At 43.3% G+C, this 27,594-nt stretch overlaps 1 long non-coding RNA gene across 5 annotated transcripts in view; it reads right to left on the bottom strand.

Moving 5' to 3' along the window:
* LOC308589454 overlaps positions 1 to 27,358 on the bottom strand; it is a 31,000-nt gene extending 3,642 nt beyond the window's left edge. Inside the window, exons 1-6 of one of the 5 annotated variants that reach the window (XR_014009271.1) lie at positions 26,921 to 27,358; positions 6,115 to 6,283; positions 4,686 to 4,844; positions 4,105 to 4,157; positions 931 to 1,128; positions 24 to 679 (exon numbers count right to left, since the gene is read on the bottom strand). This is a non-coding gene — a long non-coding RNA (uncharacterized lncRNA). Of the gene's footprint in view, positions 1 to 23; positions 1,132 to 4,104; positions 4,158 to 4,685; positions 4,845 to 6,114; positions 6,284 to 26,920 lie in introns of those variants that run through there. The other 4 variants (XR_014009268.1, XR_014009269.1, XR_014009270.1 and 1 more) reach the window with 4 other exon arrangements.
* Between the last annotated feature and the right edge of the window lie 236 nt (positions 27,359 to 27,594).

Genomic DNA, 27,594 nt, shown 5'->3' with positions numbered 1-27,594 from the left:
AATTTATGCGTTGCGCGCTCTCTCTCTTTTACAAACACCTCTCAGAGTGGTTTACCAAAAGATAAAACAAGAAAATCAAGAAATTGACCTTCCTACTTTAAAACATACGAAAATTAAATACTATAAATAAAAATACCTCCACTTTCTAAGCATTTGGGGTGGAATCTACACACATATAAAAACCGTTCTGAAAATGCTTTTTAAAAAAGCCTTTTTAAAAATGCATTGAATTTTCCATAAGGCTCACCATCACCATCTAGTGTCACATTGTATATTGCCCTTAAAACAGACTGAAAATGTTTTATTTGCAGCTGTACAGCTGAGTCCTGGGTAGGCTTGTCTAAACAAGAAAGTTCCTAGCAGGCAATGAAAGGAGTGTGGTGGAGAGGCCTTCTTGATCTCAAGATACAGGGAGTTCCAAAGTGCAGATGCTACCCCACAAAACAATCGAGTTCTTACAAATGCAGAATGGATATTATGTGGCACCTGTATTTAAATTCTTTAGCTAAACACCTGTTTTAATCTATTTGTTTTGACCAAGAAGAGTGTAACTCCTTGACCACACTACCTTCGTGTCGGAATGAGAACTGTGCCCATTTTAAATCCCAGCAGCTGTTGCAGAAGTCAGCCTTTCCTATTACTTTAATTCATCTCTGCTAATTATCATCTCCAGCTATTCCTGTGAATGACGAAGTCAAAGGAGAAGAGTAATAATTAGCCAAGGGTTTTTCAGATTAATTTGTAGGAAAGTGAGAAATTAAATATTTTCTCTTCCCAGCAAAGTTCTTTGATCTGTAACAATGCTGACGTCTATGAATCAGCGCTTGGAACAAACATTGCAAGCCATGCAAGTGTAGAATGAATGACACCATTGTGCAAGCCACCTGCTCCTTCATTCCTCAAAAGAAAAGGGGGAAAAACTTTTATTACCTTGTGAATATCGCTGTACTACCCCACATATATTCTTCAAGGAGAATCTAAATGCTCAGTCTGAGAATTGTTGGCATGTGGAGAGGGGGTGGGGGGGAGGGATGGTCTCAATGGCAAAGCCCATGCCGGTCCCAGCTTCATTCTCTGGCAGCTCCAGTGATTTTCCTCCAGATCTTCCTCTGAGGCACAGAAGGATCACTACTAGTCAGAAAAGACAGTATTGGTCGGGGGGGGGGGGTAGGAAGAGAGGTCTAAATTGCTATAAGGCAGTTTCATTTGTTCCTGTGTGTGGCTTTTGCTCACATGGTCTGGAGGGTGGTCTCTAATATAACAGCTGCAGTAAATCAGGGGTCAGCAACCTTTTTCAGCCGTGGGGTGGTCCACCGTCCCTCAGACCATGTGGTGGGCAGACTATATTTTGGGGAAAAAAATGAACTAATTCCTATGCCCCACAAATAACCCAGAGGTGCATTTTAAATAAAAGCACACATTCTACTCATGTAAAAACACGCTGATTCCTGGACTGTCTGCGGGCCGGATTGAGAAGGCGATTGGGCATGTGAAGGAGCTTTAAAACTAGTCGTCTTCAACAGTACCTGCCTGAGGTATAGTGAGAGCTGGCAGGTGTTTGAGCAGGGTACCCTCAGGGTCTCACTCCTCTCCCCCACCATTCACTCTCAACTTGCCTCTGAACTTTCTCCCTACTGCTGCTGAGAGGAAAATGTCAGGTGAGTGGACCGGTGGCTGCATCGCTTGCTCCTTCTCCATATCATTTGTTTCTGTTCTGCTTCTGATTCCATGGGTGGCAATGGCAAAAGGAGTGGTGAAAGAACTGAGGGCTGTAGTAGGGGAAGAGTAGACCCCTGCTGGTGTGTGGACCTTGGCAGGTGCCCCCAGTAATGCTTACACCTGACTTTTCACACATTCCTTGGAATTTGTGGACACTGGACTGGGTGAGTGGGATCATGTTTGCTCCATGTGTTGAGCAAATGGCATGAAGAAAACCTGATATGCATCATAGCTCAGTTGGAAAAGCATGAAACTCTTAATCTCAAGGTTGTGAGTTTGAGCCCCATGTTGGGCAAAACATTCCTACATTGAAAGGGCTTGAACTAAATGACCCTCATGTTGCCTTCCAACTTTACAATTAAATTATTCTATGATTCTACATCCAACTTAATAGTCCTATGGCTTTATCCTGTTTGTCTAGGGTACCAAGGGGAGACCCTTGTTCACATTGAACAAGCTTAGTTCACATTTCAAGCTATTTCCTGAATGCATGCAGTTTCACAGTGAAGACAGCAGGCCAAGGCCCATAGGTGAAGCATGATTTTCATGTGAACAGGGTCATTATGGGATTGGTTCATTTAGCCCATTATTGTCTCCTCTGAGTGGTTGTAGATATCCAAAACCTCACAAGCCTTGCCACCTAAAATCTCGAGCTGGATATGCTACAGCCTGAATATCTAGGATCTTAATGGTGGGAAGCATGTCTTCTATTGATAACCTAAAGGTTCCCAATCACCCCATGGTTCCTATTCTAAACTCATGAGCTGAAACCACTGAAGCACATGTTCCAGGTCAACTTTTTTTTTTTTTTTAAAAAGAGACATACCGTATTTTTCGCTCTATAAGACACACCAGACCACAAGACGTACCTAGTTTTTGGAGGAGGAAAACAAGAAAAAAATTATTCTGAATCTCAGAAGCCAGAACAGCAAGAGGGATCGCTGCGCAGTGAAAGCAGCAATCCCTCTTGCTGTTCTGGCTTCTGGGATAGCTGCGCAGCCTGCATTCGCTCCATAAGACGCACACACATTTCCCCTTACTTTTTAGGAGGGAAAAAGTGAGTCTTATAGGGCAAAAAATATGGTAATTTCTATGCCTCTCTCAATATGGAAGGTATTGCATCATGCATCCCAAGGGTTTTATGTCAAGCGCAACAACCAACTGCATGCTTAATCCACTGTTCTTGGGCCTTTGACTAATCAAGCCTGATAGAGGAGCAGGTCTCACACCACAGGCATCATTTTTGTTGGCAGTTGTAGCAACCAGAGTTTTAGCCAGGTCAGCCTCTAGTTATATTAACTCAGAAGCCACCCACTTAATCAATATAGCCCTTCAACTATACTTTTTAAAAGGTCATAATTAGACGGTTTGTTGCCAAGACCATTCCCAGGAATTAGAAGTAACATTTAAAAAGGTGTGGATGTTTATGCCACTGGTAATAAGAACTACTGATGATATAAAGCAATTTTAATGGGACCTCTGTATACTATGAAACTATACTGGAAGATTATTGTAATGCTCTTCAGGTGTCATGTCTTGATTGTTTTGGATGTGCATTTATGTTCTTTGCACAAGCGTTTCTCACCAGTGAGCATGTCAAGAATGAATCCTGAAAGGTATTGTACCATTGAAAATCAGCCACTGTGACTTTGAAAAGCTTTGGCATGGCAAAATCACACCTGATATAAGAAAAGAATTGTAAGGAAGTGGCCTATCTATGCAAGTACCAGAATCACCGGCTGAATTTTGGTTATCTGGGTCCACGTGTGGCTGTGAGGGGCAAAAGGAGGTGCAGGCCGACCACTGGGGCTTCCTGATGGTAAAGTAGCAGCATAAAGTAGCAGCTATTTTGATGAGCTGTGGTCTCTTCTAGCTGTTCTGCCCCTCTGCATCTAATAAAACACTACTACAAGTTTTTGTATCATCACAGAAAGGGCACATTTCGAATAGGCTGGCCCACGTATTCTGCTGTGAGCCATCCCATGTTGAAAAAACTAGTCATCATAAAACCAAGCATTGTGCATGCATGTGTTTGTTGTTGGCAACCGCCTTAAGCAATTATAAAATAAAGTGATGCACTTATGTGAGTAAGCCCCTTAGACCAGTATTGAAACAACAGCCCCATACTGTCTCAAACAACATTTAAGTGTGATTCCTCTGTTCTTGCTCAACTTCACTGTCTGTTACTTGAAGGATAGAGAAATTGGAAACTCAGTGATGTCATGCAAAGGAAAACGTGACCTAGTCAGGCTGCTCTTGCAGCTGGCTGCTGTGTATTTACCACTAGGCCCACTTTGGGGCTTGATAAATTGCGCAAGAAAGGATAGTTCACAGCAATGAATGGATTCCAGGGCTAGCACTCCAGTGTGTGTTCAAGTACAATACCTTGTCCCTTGCGAAGAAGAAGAAATAGCGAGGAGAGAGATCAGAGGGGTGATCTGAGGAAGGTAAAATGCATTAATTAGAGAGGTAGGAAGATGTGACATGGTCAGAAATAAAAGAAAATCCTATCAAATATTGAACTGGTATCTTTCTTTAGGGATTACTGAACCAGCCATTTCCCTATTATCGTCAGTAGTTGTTAGACAACATATTTGATGTTTTGTGTTTCTCAGTAGGAAGAATACTACCATAGAGACTTTTTTTTCTGATAGAACACAAGAAAAGGATGCCAACCCTCTAGCAGTTCATAGGTTTCCTCCTTGTTTAAGCTATGACAAAAGGCTGCCAGCCCTCAAGAAGTTAACAGAAATCAAGTTAGAAGCATTAGCCTGCAATGCACTGTGTGAATCTTTAAGACAGCCAACAGGAGCATCTGGGTAGCTGCTGATACTTTTTAAAGTCAAGGAGATAGTTATTAATCACTAAATGAGATTATGGGTCTTTTAAAAAGAAAAGCTCTCAAAACAATGAGTGAGATTATTCAAATGAGAAAAGAAAATAGAAGTATTGTGAAAGCCTCTTACCTCTGCAACATCAGCTTCACAAACTTGTGCTGTGCCCATAAAGCCTAAATCTATATTCACCTGATGCAGCTGCAAAGTACTTGGGTTCAGGGGCCTGATGAAAAACGGTATGGAACCTTGATTGCTTCAAAACTGGGAAAAGAGTCCTCCTCTTCTTTTCTGGGTGAGCGTTTGAAAGAGCTATGTCAATAGCAGCAAAATTAGGAACTTTTAGAATAAGCAAATGAAAGAGAACCTTGTCAATGGAGTAACACCAGAGTAACATAAGAATCCTTGAACATAAAATAGTTGACTTTTTAACACACATATATCATTTGCCTCTAAAATCGTCCTCCCTGCAATCAGATTGTAAGATGGCCAATGCAATATGTTGTTGTTGTTGTTGTTGTTTTAAAATGAACCAGGGGAGACCTCTCAGCCTAGCTACTGACCTTAGTATAAATAATTATTAAGGCTACAATAGTTAAATGTATTGAATACTGTAATCCCTCTTGAGAGGTTGCTGCTTAGCAAAACATCTAAGGATATATTTTCGGGGGTTGGGGTAGCTAATAGATTGCCCTGGCAGGTACAATTTGAGACTCTGTGACAGCATTGAAATAACTAGGCAGGATACAGGATTGGCCAAATCTTTATCGACTGCAGTAGAAAAAGTGGTTGGCATGGCAGTATGGCAGGGATCTCACTCCACATTCCAACCATCCTTAGTTCTCCTTCAGAGTAGAGAAAAACCCACCAGCCACCATGGGAGTCACCTAGTGCTGAGCCTTGGCCTCAGAAGTGACAGGAGTGAAAAATTTCAGCTTTGCATGTGCCCCAAACTGACCTTAGGGCATGCCATGGCCAATCTCTCTCTCTGATCCTTCCCAATGTCATACGTAGGCCTTGAGTCCCCAAGGGAAAGGTGAAAAAACCCTAGCCGAGGGGCCAGTTTGGGGGAACAAAATCCTTTTTGGCCCTGTCAACCAGCAACTCAAATAGCCCAGTGTGGCTGTAACGTAACACCAAGGGTGGGCAAAATGGCCCTTTAAGATCTCACCCTTCATTCCCCTTGTGAGATCCTGCGAGACCTTGAGAGAGGTCATGGACCTTCCTGACTGCTCTTTTGGACCTTCCTGACGGCTCTTTTGGGCCCTTGCCACTGGCCAAAATCACCCTAAACACAGGTGCCCAGAGCATGGCTTATACTGCTTAGATTTGATCCTCTAGCTAGACCTAAGGACAGACTGTAGATAGAGCATTCCAGCATGGTTCAGCTACCATATGAGGCCTGACAGCTATTTGTTTTGTATTTAATTTATTAAAGTATTTATATCCCACTTTTCAGGACAGGTGTCCTCACAAGTTGACATACAAAGCCAGTCTCAAAACATATACAAACAGAGAAACAATAATTTGCTATGGCACGTCAGAGAATGTAATGGCTCACCAGTGAAGGGGTAAGACCATTGTTGTGCAACTGTTGTGATGCACCTCTCAAGACACAGCAATGGTAGGGCAGTGGGACCTCCCAAATGCAGAGGTCCAGTAAGACTGAGTGGACCAGGAGTATCAGAAGAGGGCCAAGAATCTTTACCGTTCTTCCCTTGTCCTTCAACCTGCAGAATACAAGTGATGTTTAAACTATGGAACACAGTCACTTTTGCATGGTGGCTGAATAAACAATTATACTGCATTCCATAAAAGCAAAATAATATTTTCTTGGATTCAGAACAGAAGGAAGGTTTAAACTTTGATGCAAAGGGTTGCATAATGATGACCTACGTGCATGTGTGCTGCATAAATAATATATTAATAAGGTAGCATGTCCTGAAGTTTGTAAAACACACCCACAAAAAACACAGGACATTTTTAGTAATTTAAAGACATGCATAAGCTGTTTGACTAATTTCATTCAAACATGTTTTGAGATGTGTTAAGAGCACTCTCATTTCCACTTTGTATTTTCTGAAAAATGTTAACAATCTCCCAAGGAACATATAAACCACAGAATTGAATTCTAATGTGCCTGAGCCATGCTCCCCACTGCCCCAAGACAAGGCAAAACCCTATTTTAGGTCTGGCAGCATATCTGCCACTATCATTATTCCTAATTATTCTTGACATTTTGTCCATTATACCGTCAAGTTCCTCGGAGGATAGAAATAATCATCCAAAAGTGGAGCCTGGTTAATTATCTACATTGTCTGTGAAAGCCGGTGGTGTAATGGCTGAAACATCAATTACTGCAATTGGTGGTGTGTACTGACAGAAGAAATAGATCTTTGAAATCACCCCTACCACCGAATCATGGACATTTCTATCCTCACTCCTTCCTTGCCAACTTTGTGTCAGTGAACCTCATTTGTTAGCAGTAGAAAATGATAAGGGATGTTTAAAAAGGCAGTACTTGTGTGAAATACAAGATGAATGCCTCTAGGGCAATACATATAAGCGTGCCCTTCGCAGGTCATCCAAATATTTATATATTGCAACAAGCTAGCAGCTATTTTTATAGTAGCAAGAAGCAGTAAAGGAAACTATATTTGTGGGATATGATTTGGGACAGAAGTATATGCGCTGAGAATTTTTTTAAAAGCATTCACTGTGATTGTTAGCATAATTATATTTTATGTCTCTAGTAGCTATTGTAATACAGTTTGCATATGCAAAAGGGTGGTGTCTATTAGTATACATGTTTCGCTCTATAAGACGCACCCGACCATAAGACGCGCCCAGTTTTTAGAGGAGGAAAACAAGAAAAAAAATATTCTGAATCAAATGTTGTTGAAGAGGCCAACGCAGCGCAAAGCCTCTTCAGCACAGTGGGAGGAACGCTCCCGCTGCGCTAAAGAGGCTTCGTGTGGCTATCCCTCTTGCTGTTCTGGCTTCAGCGAAAGCAACGGGCTGCCCTTCATCTCTTCCCCACCTCCTGGAAAAGCAAGCAAGAGCCGAGCCTGTGGAAGGAGCCGAGGAGGGAGAAGGGCAGCCTGTCAGTCCCTTCTCCCTCCTCGGGGAAAAGCCCCCAAGAGCCGCACACACGCTCCGTGCGGCTCTTTAAAGGGAGCGCTGAGCAGAGCCTCCCGCCTGCATTCGCTCCATAAGATGCACACACATTTCCCCTTCCTTTTTAGGAGGGAAAAAGTGCGTCTTATAGAGTGAAAATACGGTATGTGTGGGCATGGTGCCATCATTGTGATGAGGCCCGTGATTTAGCATGTAGAAAGCCCTTGGATAAGGTAGCGTTTATTTGCCTTACTGGGAGTGTGGGAGGCCACCTTCACTTTCAGGTGGTCAGGTGGTCAGAGAAGACCACACGTTCCAACTATATTACCACCACTTTCAGGAAGTTCTGATCACCAAGTGTTTTTTTCTTAGAGGGACAACAAGGCCTGTTTTTTCAACAGTGAGTAGTCAATCTCCATCCCAGGTGGTCATTATAAGAGCCTTGTAACATTTAGAATTGAGTTGCTTGTTTTCTTCTCCCTTCTGAATCCCCTTCTCCTTGTGTCCTTTCAATTTATGAGCCTGCGGGCAGGGACTCTGCTACTTTCAGGTGCAGCACAATGCTGTCCTATCACCGGCAATGAGGTATGATTCAAATTCCATCCTTCCCTTGACTTCAGGGCCCAAAATGTCTTGAGGCAGTTTACCCATTCAGCTGCAAGCCATCAAATGTTGCATATTTTAAAAGGTAAAGGGACCCCTGACCGTTAGGCCCAGTCTTGGATGACTCTGGGGTTGCGCGCTCATCTCGCTCTATAGGCCGAGGGAGCCAGCATTTGTCCGCAGACAGTTTCCTGGTCATGTGGCCAGCATGACTGAGCCGCTTCTGGGAAACCAGAGCAGCGCACGGAAACGCCGTTTACCTTCCCGTCAGAGCGGTACCTATTTATCTACTTGCACTTGTGCTTTAAACAATGATAAATTATGCGATGGACATGCATATGAGAATCACACTGCAACCTAGCAAACACATATCTTCCTTTGCATTGTTTCCCGTATAGATTGTAGATTGTTCTAAAAAGCCTTAGGACATTTCAGAAGACAAACACCTTGAATAGCTTTAAGCTGAGTCTAGTTGTCACCAAGATAGTAAAGACGTGTTGGGGCTGTACCACTTCAGTCTGTAGTTTGGGCTTCTCTATTCCAAATAAATTCACTGCACATTAAAAAATAAAAACATAACCCTAACATGCCAGGTCAATTGAGAACCCTTGTTTGTTTGTTTGTTTTTAGCCTTCTTTAGGCACTATTACAAGAAGAAGAAACATGAGTAGAGTGGGACTTCAGTGATATACATGTTGCTCCCCCAGGGATGCATGACTTTCACCAGCTCCTTCCATGATTACAGTGAATCTCTGTAGTGAGGAAGGTCCAGGCAGAAGTTCACAATAATCGTATACGGAGCCACTGGGCTGCAGGGTGGGGCAAAATGGGCAGCCCCCTCCCACACCCCAGTCTTCCTGTGTTCCTTCTTCTGGTGATAATGCCTGAAGAAGGCTTGTGTGTAGCTGGTTTGTTTGTTTAGGATATTCTTTACCTTCAATCTGAAGTTTTACAGTCTAATACACAGTTCTATCACTTCAGTGAGAACTAACCCTTGGTATATATGAAATCTTCAATGGCATAGATCATATTAGTGTTTTCAGTCCACCACACACAACAGCATAAACAGCCATAAAAGGATATAGAGAGAGCTGAAACAGACTCATTATTATTGAAAGCCAATTCAGCAGCGTAAGTCCATGGGGTCATAAAAGTTGCACAATGCATCTTGTATACCAAGGTAGGAGTGTACAGGAAAGAAAGTGAGAAAAAAGAATGGTTCTGCAGCAATATAAGAAATATAAGAAATGAACAGAAGAAACAAAAGCTGGTGTTTCCTACACTGGAAATGAGTAGAAGAGTATTCTGTAATTCAGACATTTAGGATAGTGTCCTGTAATTATAATTATGAGCAGCAGCACTAGGCTGTTCCACACAGCTGTAGCTTAAAGAGCAGCTCAGCATATTACTTGCATTGAAAGGAGAGTCTCTTCCCTCCCGTCTGGGGACATGGAACCCCACCATACCTGGGCTGTATGTCCGGGCTAATATATGGAACAATCACTGTGCAAGCAAGCGGTTTTCAAATCATCTCCACATACCAATTGCAACAATGCCATACCTATAGAATGCAATCACAAGTAATGTTGGTTTTATGTTTGTAGGGGTGTGTGCAGCTCCCCATCCCCTGAGAAATTTCACCTGTGTTACTGGATTTCCCTTAATTTCCCAGGGAATGTTCTACACATATTCTGCTAGCACAGACGCCTCCAAATTTACTTCCAATAGCATTAAGTAACGTGACTGGATAGCGTAAGAGTATGTGACCTTCCCTGGGTAAATGTTGCTAATTTTCTTCAATGACATCTGTCCTCCCTCAAAATCCATACAAATGTTTCATTTTAGCAAAACTTTCTCAATATACATAGAGTTTTGCTTCAGGCAAAAATCATTAAACATAGAAGCACTTTCCTGGATTACTACCACAAAGAAAACAAACACTTGTGGTTTGTATTAAGCAGTGCTTCAACACACACACACACACACACACACACACACACACACACACACACACACATTATTAAAGGAATTAATAGAAGTAAGCGAATCAACACACGTGGCCATCTAAAGAAAGGGGGTGTTTGTCTGGAGACTATTAAGTCCAGAATCTAAAATTACCTAACTAAAAGGCTTAGTGCTATGAATTGGTTGGAAGTAAACATTAAAGACTGTTGTTTTTCAGGGGTTTTTTTAAAAAATTGCTAAAGAGCTATCTTTATTTCTTTTTTAACATCCATAAATGTTTTAATCTGGTATCGAGAAAATGTATTCCCTTTGCAGATTTACTAGTTTAAAAAATAGAGTTGTAGAGTGTGTTGCATTGAGTGAATAATTAATTTGATCTGAATCTGCTTTGTTATTGCCTGTTACATATTAATAGTTTACCTTTGATGGCGAGGATGACAAGACTGTGTGGTACCATCCTGCAGACTTTGCTACTGACAGGTGAGTGCTCTGTTCTGCTGCAAGACACATATCCTTTGTAGTCAGAGCTTTCTGATTGTAGTTGTCAACTAAATCCAGTGTTTGTTTGCCACAAATAATTTGATAGATTCCACATCTGTGGAAATTGGGGGGGGGGGCTTGTATCCGAGGGGGGAAACCACATAACGTGTTTAATATTTCTGTTTGAACTTCATTAGAGTATACTATATTTTGTGAGGGATCATGTTATGCCACAGAGTAAAATGAATAATAATGAAAAGAGAAGGGTTTGGGATGCATACAATTTGTCTGGCAAAAGTAACAAATGTATAAATTGTGCGTATTTATTGTAGGAAGAGCTGTCCAATGGGAAGATGTGGTTGAGCTGAAACTATTCAGAGGGTTGTGATTGTTACTCTGCAAACATCATTGGCAGTGTTGAAATTATGAAATTGCAGAATTGCTTGATCCTCTCTTAATTTCACATAACTGACTTCCCTTACTAGAATTAATACTATTACATAGTCAAATCTTATTAGCTATGTAGCTTTGTGACATCATCCTGCTTACCAAATGGCCTGAAGTTGGCTAGGCTTGCTTATACAGTCACTGGAATGAGGGAAGTATGAGGGAAGAAACAGCTGCCTGGGGAAACAGGATAGCGAATGGTAAAGGTTTTGCTAGCTGATGACTCTCACCCAGTGAGCATTGGTGAGCTTTGATGGGTGGCACCTACTCAGTGGCGTAGCGTGGGTTGTCAGCACCCGGGGCAAGGCAAGTAATTTGCGCCCCCTAACCCGTGGATTTGCGCCCCCTAACCCGTGGATTTGCGCCCCCTAACCCTAACCCCCAGATGTTGCACCCGGTGCGGCCGGGCCCCCCTGCATCCCCCACGCTACGCCACTGCACCTACTAGTTGGTAGACACCTCAACTAGGGCTGAAGAAGAAAGAAATCTGTGGTTTTTAACTGGCTGACAGAAAGTTGATATATGTATGTGTATATGTGTGTGTATACATACACTCCAATAATATACTAAGGATGCTTTGCTAACTAGCACTGTCTGTCTGGGGGCTGGCTGCCAAAAGTTAATCTTGTGTATGTATAAATGAGAGGTGACAGACCCTCATAAATTTCTAGCGCTTTCTCCTCACAATGGATCTGTTGTTGTAATAGCTTGTCCCATACCAGTGGGGACAATGAAATAATGTGTGTGTGTGTAATATAATATGATATGATATCATTGCACGCCATCCCAATCTCTGAGTGGCACAAGATTCCTGAGGTTCCAGGTGCTCACCCAGGGTTCATGTTTCCTTTTGGAATGAGGCACAATGGAAACCATGGCGTCTTTATTATATATGGTTTATTTACACACGTATAAAACCTGAACCATTGATTGAGGGGTTCACAGCATCAACACCCGCAAAGGGTCTTGTTTCTCCCATAGTCGCAGCCTTGGATTCAAACAGAAATCTATCATTGCTCTCAAACGGTGCTCTGACTCTCTCCCCAGCTTGTTGCTTTACTTCTATGTCACATCACTGACACTTTCAACTCTAAACTCAGGCTTTGTCCTTCTACCTCTGAGCTTCAGAGGCACCAGCTTCTCAAGATGATCGAGGGGGCTCGACACGACGTCCTCACATCAAATGCCCTCTGAACATTGAGGGGGCCTGGCCCCCTTAAAAAAACCATAATGGGGGAGCAAAGTGTTTCAGCCTTGAGGAGCTGGTGCCTATGCTGAGTTCTAACTATCTGCTGAACTCCACCCATTTGCAGTCTCACACAGAGTCCCTTTCCTCTGCTTCCCTAATGGCCCATCACCCAGGCTATCACCTCAACACAGGAAGCTAGCCTGGGTTATATTTTAACGCTTGGTGGACCAAAAGGATAGAAGGATATTGCCTACAGGCGACTTCCCCCCCACCCAAAAAAAATTCATAACAATATGAATATAAATCATTTGTTTAAAGCAGAGATATATCACTAATGCTATTTGGCAATGAAATATAACGTGTGTTTCAGTTATTTACTACGAAGTAGTTTTTGAAGAAAATGTCCTCTAGCAGAGTGATGTTCTAGGCAAATGAATTAGAATTGCATTTGTCATCAGGTACATCTAAAGGTCAACCTGGCTTCGGCAACAGTATTCTCAGCTTTTGACAGAACTTGATCAATCTTGTCCAGAGTCAATTAGCATCATGTTATGCGCTGGCTTGGCTCTTCTTATCAATGCATTTATCAAAAAGCACTGCAGATGTTTTTCCTCTCCTCTCTTTTTTTCCATGGAAGCATTTTGGGAACTCCAAATACCCTACATTATAAATTTGGAAATAGGTAACATAAGCCTAAGGCCCAATAATGTCACATCTGGCTCCTAGCATGCTCTGATAATGGAAGAAAACGAGTCATTGGGAGCACATGTGTTGCATCTGTAATATACCAAGTTCAACCTCCAGCACCTCCAGTTAAAATACTCCACAAATAAACAGTACAGTGGTACTTCAGGTTACATACGCTTCAGGTTACAGACTCCGTTAACCCAGAAATAGTGCTTTAGGTTAAGAACTTTGCTTCAGGATGAGAACAGAAATCGTGCTCCGGTGGCATGGCAGCAGCAGGAGGCCCCATTAGCTAAAGTGGTGCTTCAGGTTAAGAACAGTTTCAGGTTAAGTACGGACCTCCGGAACGAATTAAGTACTTAACCTGAGGTACCACTGTATTGTGCTAGATAGATTATTCAAATCGGTATAAGGCATTTTCACATATTCATACATCACAGTCTCATTGTCCCAACCTAAGGGACAAAACCAGATGTGCATAGGGGCTCTGTAATTTGGCATTTTAAAGACTTAAAAGCTACCACAATGGTCTTGGATTGCTTCGGGGATACAGTGCTGGGGGAGGGTTTATTTATTTATTACATTTCTTTCCCTCATTTATCTTCCAAGGATTTCAGGGTGGTGAACTGTGGTTCTCTTCCTCACAACAACCCTGTGAGGTGAGTTAGGCTAAGAGATGGTGACTGGCCCAAGGTCACCCAGTGAGCTATGGCTGAGTAGGAATTCCAACCCTGCTCTCCCAGGTCCTAGTCTAACGCTATAACCATTACACCACACTGGCTCCCCCGATTTAAATTCACACACACAATAACTATATTGCCTGACTTTCTTCCTTTCTGAATCTGACAGCAGCTTTGGTGCACGTGTGAATTTAAATCGGAGACATGCCATTGGTGGGTTAAGCCTCCCTCCTTCTTTCCTGTTATGTACTGAGTTGAATAGGATCCAAAATGCAGCAGTCTGATTGGTCCTAGAACAATAGGATTCAGAATGCAGCAGTCTGATTGGTCCTAGAACAATGCAGCAGTATGATTGGTTGGCAGGAACCACCCAATCCTACTCCAGATAGAAGTGAATCCACAACCTGATTGGCTTACAGTAGAATTTTGGAATTAGCCAAACATGTGCAGCCCATTGTGTAAATAATGTATATAAAGCAGATACTGTGAGGGGATTTTCATTCATTCCTCCTCGCCACTATGAGCTGAATAAAGAGCATGAAATCACTTTGCGACTCTGAGTATATTTCATTTCCTGTTGCTTCTGTTGAATCCTTGAACAAAGGCTTGAGTTTGGGGCAAGTACTCTTTGGTGAGAAAGCCCCAGCAGAGATTTAACATCATAAAACATGCAGCCAAGAAAAACATGGACATATAGGCTGTAAAGCCTTTAAAATGTGCTCTTCAGATGAGTTCCAAAATGTCCACTTCCCTAGCACAGAGATAGACCACGCATGTAGTAAGTCATAGACATTTCTTGGCTACTAAACATAAAAGTTTCTAAACAATTGATAGAGAAAAAAGCTAGTTTCAGACTTCATTGCGGTCTGAAACAAAAGAGGCTGGTTAGTCATGCTCAGAACTCCTCACATACAAAAGTCTGTATGCAGAGGCTTGGTGGCCCATTTCCTCTCAAGTAAGGAAGTGACAACATAGGCTAAGCTTGGCAGGACAGCTTACTCTATGGTTTTAACCCCTTCATGCACTAATTAGATTTAAACATACTAACGTTATATGAGGCTGGAAGCCTACAATCTAATTTGCACACACACAATTCATGGCTGCTTTGAAAAAGCCTTGGGGGAAAAGTAAGGAACTCTAATCAATTTCTACGTCCCATCCAGTTTGGCTCCAGCTCCCACAGGCATTTTAACCCCTATATTTGCAATGTGCAGAATGATGAAGATATTGTTATGCATTAGGGGGGATGTCTTGGCTACAGTCCCATGTTGCTATTGAATCTGGAGCAGGGGAAGAAGGGAAGGGGTATCTTTAAAGCCTTTGCTGATGTCTTGGACTTATGTCATTGGAATCAGTGGGCAGAGTCTTTCAGCAATGATGACAGGAATATTAGATAAGATAATGACTACAGGAATAGGAACACCCTTTTATGGTTAAGAGTACAAGAGCAGGAACATCTGTGATGTCATGAAATTACAGAGTCATGAGAAACTGAAGACCAAAGTACGAGATTGGCTCCATTATTACCAAATAATGGAGGTTTACAAACAAGACAGGAAAATTGGCTTCCAGGTGGAGAAATCAAAATTAGAAACAGAATTGTTAGAACCCAATGCTAAGAACTTGTCTAGAATGTATAACTTGTTGCTGAAATGGAATACACAAGGTGAAACAGTTAAATCAGCTATGATTAAGTGGGCACAGGACAATGGTTATAACATCATGTTTGCTGACTGGGAACAGTTATGGACCACCGGTTTGAAATTTACGGCATGTAATGCCTTAAAGGAAAATATTATGAAAATGATTTATAGGTGGTACATGACCCCAGTCAAGCTAGCAAAAATTTATCATTTGCCTGATAATAAGTGTTGGAAATGTAAAGAGACTGAAGGTACCTTTTACCACCTTTGGTGGACGTGCCCGAAGATTAAGGCTTTCTGGGAAATGATATATAATGAAATGAAAAAGGTGCTTAAATGTACTTTCCCTAAGAAACCAGAGGCCTTTCTCTTGGGCATAGTCGGCCAATTGGTGCCAAAGAAGGACAGAACTTTTTTTATGTACGCCACCACAGCAGCAAGAGTACTCATCGCAAAGCATTGGAAGACTCAAGATCTACCCACTCTGGAAGAATGGCAGATGAAGGTGATAGACTATATGGGACTGGCTGAAATGACTGGCAGAATCCGCGATCAGGGGAAAGAGACGGCAGAAGAAGATTGGAAGAAATTTAAAATCTATCTTAAGAAACATTGCAAAATTAATGAATGTTAAAATGTCGAAGTTCTAGGGAAAATTGGGGGTTACAGCTGCAAAAGATTAAGTAAAAGAAAAGAATAAGGGAAAATTTGATAAAAAAATAAGTTTTGTTAGGATTTGCTGAAATAATTTTGGAAATTGGGATGCAGAAAGGGGAGGTATGGGGAAGTCGATGAAGTAAGGTTTAAGGAAAAAAGGATATGAAATTATATATGTTTGTTTGTGTGTTTGTTTGTTTGTTTGTTTATGTCTATTAAAACTTTGTAAAATCAATAAAAATTTCATTTAAAAAAGGAACATCTGTGATGTCAACTTACGTGTATAAGCTGACGTGGCTGGATTCCTGGGGAAGGAGGGAGAGGGTGCCTGGAGGATATATATACTGTATGCAATTTCTCTTGCTTTTGTGCTTGCTGTGAACCGATTCATGCAGTGCCTTCTGCTGTCCGGAGAGCAGAATAAACTCTTTCTCTGAACCAAACCTCGGTATCAACCTTCCTCCCTGTTCTGGGAGCAATGCTCACCCTACCAATCGGTAAAGTCTAATAAGGCTACAGTGTCAATTGGAATCAGTGGGCAGAGTCTTTCAGCAATGATGACAGGAATATTTAAAAAAACTGAAGTCTTGTTTTAAATAAGCACAGGGCCTAACCCTCTTGAAAGAGTCTTTTCAGCCTCTTTCACAGGTGTTTGTGACAGAATCTTAACACTTAGCAATAAGTGCTGTTTCCATCTTGCAGAAGGATACTGACTGGCTACTGGGCTGCTGTTTGCAGCTGTCCAGCTGCTTGAAGCAGCAGCAAAAGTGTTCTGTTTTTGTTTTGAGTTCCTTAAAAAAAGGAAGTGTGCTTTCTGTCTCCCTTTCTCATAACCTCTGTCCTCTGAATTTTTTAGTTTTGCCTACCCATCCAGTTATTTGCATTGCCCTTTTGCTGCTGCCTCCCCTGTACTGCCCAAATGCCACTTGTGAAATCAGAGGGGAAACCCCGGGCCCAGTGCTTCAGCCTGGCTGCAGTTTCACAGTTGGCATATGAGGGGTCTATAGTGCAGGCTGGTGGTCTCCTGCTGCAGCTGTAGGGGCAAAAGGTCATGTTTAAGAATGGAAGGCCACACATGAATTTTTTTTAACTCAGCCAGGCATATGTTTCAATTCTGCCTGAGAGGTTTAATTGGTGGCGGACCTCCAGCATTCACTTTGGACCTTCTACTTGAGGCAAAAGTTCAGTGACAACTTTGGAACAACTAGGGATTGAGAAATTGATCAGTTTTGTTTTCTCATGTTTCGAAACTTCAGTTCAGTTCACACTGGCTTATGATTTATTTATTTTTTTAAAAAAGATTAAACAACAACCCCCCCCCCAAAAAAAACCTACAGGATATTCTGTACCTTGCATTGTAAAAAAAAAAAGGGGGGGGTAAGTATACAGAAGTAATGTTCTATTAGTAACATCTCCCATCATCTCATGTGAGTTAAGTATTTGCCTTTCTTAATAAAATAATCCTTAAGATGAAATTGGTTATGGAGTTGAAAAAAATCAGAATGATTCTTGGAGATAACTGAGTAATTTGTGAGTTTTGGGCAGGTTTCTGAATTTCATTATCATTTGGCTGCTCAGCTCAAAATTATAATGAAATTGCATCAGTGACCATAGAATAATTGCTTTGATGTAAATTTATTTTTTATATTAAAAAGCAAAGGGAATAAACTGCAATATGATGGACAACATATCTGGATTTCCAATAAAAACCACCATCCCACCATTGATGCGGTGTGCTATTTAATTTGGGCAGAATCCAGCCAAAATTAAACTATTTTAATTGTCTTGGATTTCAATGGGGGAAAGCTAAACACATGCTTAACTCTCTTTAAAATCAGTGGGTCTTTAAAAATATTGGATTTTGGCTAGATTATGCTTTTTATGAATTAAATATGTTAACCTTTCCCCATTAAACTCAACATAATTTAGATAGGATTAAAATCTGAAGAAAAAACACATGCAAAACAAACCACAGGCAGCCCAATTAAGTGTCTTTCTCCAGATCATAATGCCACAGTTACTAATTAAAAATGTGGAAGTCTCCCCCCCTTTTTTTTAAACAAAGGAAGACCAAGGGAGCAATCCTACGCATAAGAAGCCGGAATGAAATAAACTGGCATAAAATTACACAGATCTAAACTCTGTTCAGCAGTGGTGCTACTGCTAGGTGAGCCAGCTTAGGTCTAATAGAGGGCAGGGGAGCCTTTAAAAGAGTGTTTCGTGATGCATCTGACAAGCCATTTTTGGTGAAAACAGAATATTGGAGGGACATTTTGTGTGAGCCATCAGGACTCTCTCTTTTTTACCTTATGAGTTGACCTAAGTCTCAAAACACCACAGATCTCTGAGCCTTTGAATAACGGTCGTGGAGAAGAATGAAATCATACAGTGGTACCTCAGGTTACTGCTAACCCAGAAATAGTGCTTCAGGGTAAGAACTTTGCTTCAGGATGAGAACAGAAATCGTGCTCTGGTGGCGCGGCAGCAGCAGGAGGCCCCCATGAGCTAAAGTGGTGCTTCAGGTTAAGAACAGTTTCAGGTTAAGTATGGACCTCTGGAACGAATTAACTAGTTAACCTGAGGTACCACTGTATTTGGTCTTAAATGAACTTCAGCTGATAATGGTGATTTCTGGAACAGTCAAAGGTCCTCACGTTCTGGCTGATGTAGAATAAACAGGGTGTTTCAGATACTTTGCAAACTTTTTGCTCTTCTTGCTCCATGCTATCTTGCTCGTCTATCCAATGTGAACAGGTTCCCACACTGGATATGAACCCAGGTTTTCATATTCTAAGCCCAATACTCTACGTTCCACACTGACATGCTGCTATATCACTCTGGCTCTCTGTAGCCCATCTGCTTATTGCAACTGATGTAAATGAGAACACCAATAGAATTTTGTGCTGGCTGCCATGTCTGCTCATGCACGTTCTTCATGTAGCCAACAGTTTGGCCACCAAGTTAGTGCCTTTCCCTACTTCATGATATTTGCTTTTAAAATGACATTTACTTTTAAAGTGACACTTTCCCCCACCTTTGAGTGGCATTTTGATGGCACGCTCTGCAAATGTTTGGCAAAGATTTGTTGAACTGATTAAAAAGAAAAGTCAGTACAATGTGGATGTTGATTTTTCTAGTTGCTGTGTTGGTTTTTTAGAACGGCTGACATTGTTTAATGGGAAATATAGAGCATTGTATCTTTTTGGCAGCAGTAGCAATACCCCCCCCCCCGCCACCCACACAGAAACTGCATGCATGTGCTGACTTCATTAAATTGCTTCTGCACACCTCTGGTGAAGGAGGCTGTGTGTCAACTCTGACAAGCCACAGAACCACTGCAAGCAATGAAGCCATTAAAGGTGCTTAATGCATCCATCACAGATTCAAAAATTCCACTTTGTGTCTTATACAAACCCTCCTTGTCTTTTCACCCTGGAGACATCAAGTCACAGAAACAAGTCCCTAGGCATTCCCGACCATTAGTTATCATTATTTTCTGTGTACTCTCAGCTCCATTCATCATGCTGGCACTGCTTTTGCAAATGGCAGCTACTGAAGTTAATGGACCACATGTTTCGTAACCATGCTGCCTTTCTATCAGGGTGAAGACAACAGATGTAACATTTCCAGGATGGCAGAGGTGGCTCATTAGAGCTCTTGCTTCCCTCCAAACATGCATAATTTCATATCCTGGGGCAGCCTTGGTTGGGGGAATGCCCTATTTTTCAGGTTTCAGCCTGGTTCAGTTGAACAATAGTAAATCCAGCTGAAATGCTGTGACATCACAAAAACATATCTCCACCAACTGCAATATTTGAAAATTGAACTTTTTGTGAAGTGTAGGTTACGTAAGGTGTGCAAGTGTGTCCATGGCACATGCTACTTAGGCAACTAGCTGCCAAGATGCACAAAAGGTGCAACAAACTGGGCTTTTTTGGCATGGAAGACAATGCACCAGTCCAGCAATTTGATAGGCACACCTGGACACAAGTTCCAAAACTGGTTTCACACAGTACATGTAGAAACTGCTGGATCTTTTTCTTATAAAGAATGCTAGATGTCATTCTGAGTTTTTGTTGAAAAAATAATAATATTGGTTGGTTTATAGCAGGCTTCCTCAACCTCGGCCCTCCAGATATTTTTGGCCTACAACTCCCATGATCCCTAGCTAGCAGGACCAGTGGTCAGGGATGATGGGAATTGTAGTCTCAAAACATCTGGAGGGCCAAGTTTGAGGAAGCCTGGTTTATAGTTTATATAAAAGAGTTAATAGCATGGAAGGTGGATCTAGCTAGTCCCTCCAGCACACATTCTGTCTCATTCACACATCACTGGCATTGCTTACAAAGAGTAAATATAACACACATAAGTCACACTGTTAAGAAAGAAAAATGGCTTCAGATCCAGAGCCTACATGGTGGAAGTGAGTTTCACAACTGCCTCAAGCCATGTTGGGTGGGGGTGAGAGAGGGGGGGGGGGAGAGCTTGGGAGCTTGACTGGAAACATCACAAAGAGAATTTTCTCTGGACTATCTGTTAGTGCCAACCCTGTCCTCTACTGACTGGAGGCATGCAAGATTGCTGAAACCCAACAATGTTTTCCTCATTTTATAGTTGATGTGTTTTAAATGTATGGTGCAGATGTGGTGAGTGTCTGGCACAAAAGCAGCCAGTGAGTTTCATGGATGAATGGGGAGTGGGATCCTTGTCCAGCTTGCTAGCCAATCCATCTCTGCAGCTGTAAGATTTGGGATATCATGAGTGCTTGGTAGGCGTAGGGTCATGTGTTTGTGTTTGTGGACATATTGGCAATAGAGATATTCTTTAATATGGTTTCTGTGGTAATTTGCCTTACGAGGGGAAAGTTTGCATTAAACCAGCCTTCCCTAACCTGGTGGCTTCCTGAGGTTTTGGACTTAATTCCCATTGGATCCAGTCAGCATGGCCAAGGGGTGATGGGAGCACCAAGCTGGAGGAGTGTTGCACTAGATTAAAGGGTGTCAGGGTGGAACACACCAAATTTTGTTGGACTCTAGCTCTTATCAGCCCCAGCCAGTGTGGAATAATGGGAGTTGTTGTTTAGCACTATCAGAAAGGCATGATGTTGATGACCCCTGCACTGGGTTATCCTTCTATGTCTCTAGCTTTACCTGTGAGATAAGCCCAAACCTATTTGACCATAATCAAACTGTATTAGCAAACTGTCATGACATAACAGCTGCTAATACACCAAATCTCATTATATATTATTAGTCTTGCACTGGAGGTTTGATAGAGTATTAACGACACTCAAGTTTTTTATTGCTGCACAATGGAATATTTGAGCATACTGGATAGCAATATGATGCCTAACTGGATGCAGATAGCAGCTATGTCACAGATATCTCCAAACTATTGGCCTCAACACATTTTTTCCTAAATAATGCCTAGCATTAGGGGTCACTAATAGGAAAATATTAACAGTTAACTAAATAACTTGCACAACTCCTAAAATTTTTATAGCTCCTGGTATCCAACTGTCAAATTGAACTGGGTTTCAAACTGGTAGCAGTTCTGAATATAGTAAGAAAGAAGCATTGGAAGCAGAAGATATATTATTAAAGATCTCTGGAGATAATTGTGACCAGCACACATGGTGACGTCTGTGATCATACACAAGCTCCTCATTAGGGTACCCTAGCATGCCAAGACAGTTCTTTTTCTCACTGGTGAAAACACTATTGGAATTCATTTCCTATTTCTAGAGATCAATCAGATTTTTTATTTTTATTTTTTTTAAAAAAAAACCTTCCCTGTAGATGTTGCTGCATGGAGGAAGTAAAATCTCATCTGGTGGGGCAGGCACCGCTTCCAGGTGGGGATTTATATGAATGTGACGGCAGGAAAATGTGCTAACATGCACATGCAAATTTTGCTCATGCAGATGAAGGCACATCAAATAGAGGATTTTCCAGAATCTGAATCAACCAATCCATTTTATGCAAATAAAATTGATTAATGTAGCAAGGAGTGAGGGAGGAGTGAGCAAGATGGATTAATACCTGAGGGTGGTTTCATCCTATTTCTCTTCCTAAACACACTTCATATGTATTCCTCTCAAAAAAAATTAAAAAAATACTCTCAGTTGTTGGACAAAAATGATCATCTTGTAGAAAAATCTCAATGAAACTGACATGTGCTGGAATCAGGCTTTTTTAGGGGGCCCCAAGGGGCAATTTTTCCAGGGCCTCACACATGAAGGGCCCATCAACACTGGGAACGCTGCACTGTTGCCAAATTGTACAAGCAGCAGGCAGTAAGGAACTGCCATCTCCACTTGCTGCTGATCTCAGCAGTTGGCTTAGACCATCAGGCCTAACGCACATTGGGGAAGAGCAGCAAGACTCCATGAGACTACCTGTTTAAATGAGAGTAACAAGAAGGCAGAAGATTTCAGCTAGGCCCCCAGAGGCTGCAGTCCCATCCTGTAAAGTCAACTTATGGGTCATTTCCAGGAAGGTCAGATCACCAGGCTGTTTCTCAGGGTCAGCCAAGACTTGCGTTTTAAACTCTCAACTGCCCATTTCTATTCAAGCTAGACATTGCGTGGACAGGCGGAGTCCCCAGATCCTGCACGGTCCCCCCGTCATGTGAATAACGACTCAAGACAACGTGCTATGGGATTAAATTGGCCACAACTTTATTAAATTTCCAATATGGGTAGACCTTGGCTCAGGCATTGGGCGTTCTCCCTCCCCAGTCCCCAGCCGGGGACCTAGGGAGCATCAGGGTTATCCAGTGTGTGTGTGGGGGATGGGCCGGCTCTGGAGAACATATGTTCAAGCAGAGATGGCCGCCCCCGTAACGCCGCCGCCGCAGGAGAGAGCAATGACGACCTTTCGGTGTACGGCCAAAGCCTCCCTTCAGAAAACCCCTTTAACGGGGAACCCTGGTATCGCCGCCGCAAGAGGAAGATGGACAAAAGGATTCCGCCCAAGGCCTGATACCGCCAAAGTTGTGACGTTTTGCTACGGGAAAGGCGAAACCTGCCAATGCAGGGAAATTCCTTTCCGGCCCTTTAACAGCGACCTTAACGTAGCAGCGCCCGCATACCTGTGAAGAAAAGTTAACCTGCAAAACCTGTGAAGACAAGTTAATCTGCAAAATAAGACATTAACTGAGGGTGGGTAGGGTGGGAGAAGCTCTAGAGCCAAGTGAGGATTCCTAGGTAAGATCCTCCCTCTATTGTGTGGGCAGGTAATCCCTCCCCTACCTGGCCTGGTCTCCTTGGCAACGCTTCCCCCAGGTGGGATTGGACAACTGACTGAGGTAGGCGGAGACCTCCAGGTATCCCACCTGAGGGAAGGCAAAGCCAAGCCTATGCTGTTGGGGCCGCTCCAGATCTAGGGGCTGCACGCGTCCACGCAAAGGCTGCCCCCCGTTTTAAGCGGGGAGCGGTCATTATAAGAAGATTGCAAGAGTAATAATAAAAAAAAATAATAAACCTTTATTTGCACTACACCACCTGTGTGCAGTGAAATTAAACAAGCCCTCCCCGCCCCCACATACATTCAGTCTTGTTCGCGCTCTGTGTGCTTGTCAGAAGTCAATTACACCACTATTTTTTTCCATTCAGCAGCCCAACAGCCCATGGATAAAAACTGTTGGTGCGGCTGACTATACTTCTGTATCTCTTGCCCGAAGGTAGGAGATTAAAGAAGTGCTGGCCAGGGTGTGAGTCGTCCCTAAGAATTTTCCTCACTCTCCGGAGGCAGCGGTCTCCCGTGATGTCATCTAGCAAACTCCGGGGACAGCCCATGATGTCATGTGCTGTATTCACCACCCTCTGTAGGGACTTCCTGTCCGTGGCTGTCAAACCAGCGTACCACACTGTAATACAGTATGAAAGGACACTTTCTATTGTGGCCCGCTAGAAGGAGATAATCATTTTTTTGTTTGACATTGTTCTTTCTTAAGACCCTGAGGAAATGGAGTCTCTGTTGGGCCTTCCTAACCACTTGGGTTGTATTGAATTTCCAAGTGAGGTCTTCACTAAGGTAAACTCCCAGGAATTTAAAGGAAGAGACTGTCTCCATACAGCCCCTCGATATACAACGGGGCTAGTTCCCCTCTCTTCCTCTGAATGTCCAACACCATCTCCTTTGCCTTGCTGATATTGCAAGAATTTGATGCCTGGATTGCTATAGCTTTACCATAGTTGTCGATGCACTGGTAACTTCCAAGTTGGATTACTACAGTGTGTTCTATGTAGGGCTACCCTTGTGATTGATCCAGAGGCTGCAGCTTATGCAGAATGCAGTGGTTTGTTGGGGAAAACGACTGCCAGAATATTGCACCTTGTCTGTGGGACTTGCATTAGCTATCAATCTGTTATCAGACCAGGTTCAAGCTTTTGGTAGGTAACTGTGTTCTGCAGGAAGGTTTCTCCTTGAATTACCTAAAATATCAAAAGCCCTCTCAACATTACGTACCTTGAAGCAGGGCTTTCTGTTTGTGGCTGCCCCTGTTTTGTGGGAAAATATCCCTGATGAGATTCAGCGGGTGGCCAATATTTGTACTTCCCAAAAACATTTTTGTTACAACAAGCTTTTCCAGCTGGATGAAAAGATTTCAGCCTTAGGTGTTCATTGTCTATTGGTTTTAAACCTACCTTTGGTGTTTTTTTTGTTTTGCTTTTAAAACTATTTTAATTGCTTTTATGGTGTGCTTGAGACTCTTGTGAAAGGTGATACATAAATTAAAAATAATAGCAGCAGCTGCAACACCACCACCACCACCACATGGTATATACTTAGGTCTGCAATACCCCATCTCTCCCATTATGGGGGGGGAGGTATACTATATATGGGCTCAAAACTGTTGTGCTCATGTTTTTACTGCTGTCTTGAAATGCTAAACTACAAAAACCCAGTAGTAGCCACTGGAACATAATTATATAATTGTCCTTGCAGATAGTGTAGACCAGTGTTTCCCAACCACTGTTCCGCGGCACACTAGTGTGCCGCGAGATGTTGCCTGGTGTGCCGCGGGAAAAATTAAAAAATTCGAAAGATTTTTTTTTAAAAAGTCAAATTTTCGATTGGGGCGCCGTCACTAGATGACCCCTGGGGTTCCCTCCCTCCCTCCCGCCCTGCGCCTCCCTCCTCCTCCGGGGAGGCCCTTCCTGGCTCTCGGCCAAGGCTTGGCGGCTGCCACTCACTCACTCGCTCGCCCACCCGTCCCTCCATCCCTGCACCCGGCCTCTCCCCCTCCGTCCCCGGCGCGGGGGCTGCCGGGATCCGTAGTCCCCTCGCCCTTGGGCTCCGTGCCCGCACGGGGTGCGCGAACTACGTTTCCCAGCGTGGCCTGGCGGGCCGGGCGTTTTGTTTGAAGCGCTCTTCTCCCGGCCATGGAATGAGCGCAGCGGCGGCGGGCGGGCGGGCAGGGGCTCTTCCGTGCAGACCCCGCACAACCTGCCTGCGCCCCCGCAGAGATCGGGCGGCAGGATGGAGCCCGGGGATCCCCGCGGAGGCGGAGCGGCGGAGGCGGAGGCTGCCCCCCAGGTAGGGCTGCGTCGGGGGGTTTTATTTTTGCAATGCTGCATCCGCGCCGGAGGGGACGCATCGGACCGCGGGGAGACCCCTTGGCATGCGTGCAAGGCAATGCATGCGTGCAGGCGTTGCATGGAGTGCAGTGCAATGCAATGGCAACGCGGCGCCCTGCATGCAACTTCCACCGGCGCTCCGGACTTGGCAGGTGAGGGGGGTCCCCAGTGGGCGGCAGAGAGAGCCGGGAGGGCGAAGGGGAGCCGGGGGGGAGCAGCGCTGCTCCCCGAACCGAGCCCGAGGGGAAACTTCGGCGTCGTTGCGCCGGGTGTTGGAAGCGGAGGCTGGCGGGGGCCCCTCACCTGCAAAACCTGGTCGCCTCTCATATATTTCGTGCATTGCATTCATCGCCCGCTTTCTCCTCCAAGGAGCTCCCGGGGGCGCGCGTGGTTCTCCCCATGTTATCCTCGCAACAACAGCCCTGCGAGGTGGGTCAGGCGAGTGGCCCAAGGGAGCACCCAGGGATTGTCCTGGCCAGGTGGGGTGATTTGAACCCTGCTCTCTGCCCAGTCTTCGTCCTCATTTAGCCCCCACATGTGCATGACTGTGCATGACAGAGGTTTTCCCCCCTCGTCTTGGCTATGGTGTGAGTCTGTGCTGTTAATTAATGGGGTTCTGCCTTCGGAGAAGATGAGCCAGCCCTCAAGGAGGTGATTATGTAATTTGCTAGCAATTCATGTCCCTCCCGGCGTGACGCTGCGCGCTGCCGTCACGGGGCTGTAATGGTGGTGTGCCTCGAGATTTTTTTCATGAAACAAGTGTGCCTTTGCCCAAAAAAGGTTGGGAAACACTGGTGTAGACAGTAGAGATGGGCTCAATATGTCAATGAAATAGTCATTCAAATATGTCCATATATTATATTTGAATGGTAGGGGGGAAACACATTCACTGCCCCCACTCTGCAGAAACATTATAACTAGTTTTAGCCTTTCCTGGTTACTTTTCATCCAGATTTTGACCCAATGGCCTTATTTCCTCCCTCAGGAAGCCACACAGATCTGTGCCCATCAGGCCATCTAATTATGTTGCTTTCTTCAGCTTCAGAAAGAATCTATGGCATATGCAAGATCTAAGGACTATTAGACCTTGTCAGTCTGACCAAAGTTGGCAGCACGCTGTGTGCCATGCTAGATATTTTTCAGTGATCAGAACTCAAACCTCTAATATAGTTTAAATTCATTTTGAATATTTGATCTTTCATTTGACCTAAATAAAAGATGAACATGGAGATTTAAGCAGGCCAACAACTTGTTTTTCTCTTTCCTGATTAAAAAACCCAATCCTCCTGTCAGACTGGGAATATCACCTAACTCACCCAGTTTAGGATATTCCACCATTCTTCAGCGGGGTTTCTTTTCCTTTCAGCAAAGTTAGCGGCTCACGTATATGTCAAACAAATCTTCAATAATAAAGAAAACTGTAACACAATAAAATACTGTCTGAGAGAAGCAAAAACAACATTGTGAGGCAAGAGTGACATTTGGCTTCTCTAACTGAACTGAACTGAACACACACTGAAGGGAGGGGCCAATTCCGGAGCAGAATGCACAAGCCCCACCCACCAGATGCCAGGCATTCTACTATTTATATTAGGCCCCAATGTTTTCCTTGCAGTCGACAACTTGTTCTCTTTCCTGAGTGCATAATTCACTGGGAAGTTCTTCTCTGGAAGTCCCTTGAAGATGATGAGGAGCTCTTTGCAGCCCTCAGTTATGTGAAGAGTAAAGATACTGCAGGCGAAAGAGTCTTCAGCGATAGGTAACAGGGTGCTTTTTCTCACATTAAAACAAGTTCCCTGCAGTCAAACAGCCACACTTTGAGTGGCTTAGCGTACAGGTAAAATGCTGGGCCCCAAATCATGTATGCATTAATGTAGTCATATTTATACACTACACTTTCATAGGAAGTTTAACAAGGCAGTGTGCAACATAAAACCACAACAATAGCAGTAAAAACCATCTATAACGTATGAATGAAGACTGCTTGGTC

The sequence above is a fragment of the Podarcis bocagei genome (assembly GCF_964188305.1).
Source record: "Podarcis bocagei genome assembly, chromosome: 6".
NCBI classification, from domain to species: domain Eukaryota; kingdom Metazoa; phylum Chordata; class Lepidosauria; order Squamata; family Lacertidae; genus Podarcis; species Podarcis bocagei.
Note: the sequence above shows the minus strand (reverse complement) of the source record. Positions and strands in the feature narration are given on the sequence as shown.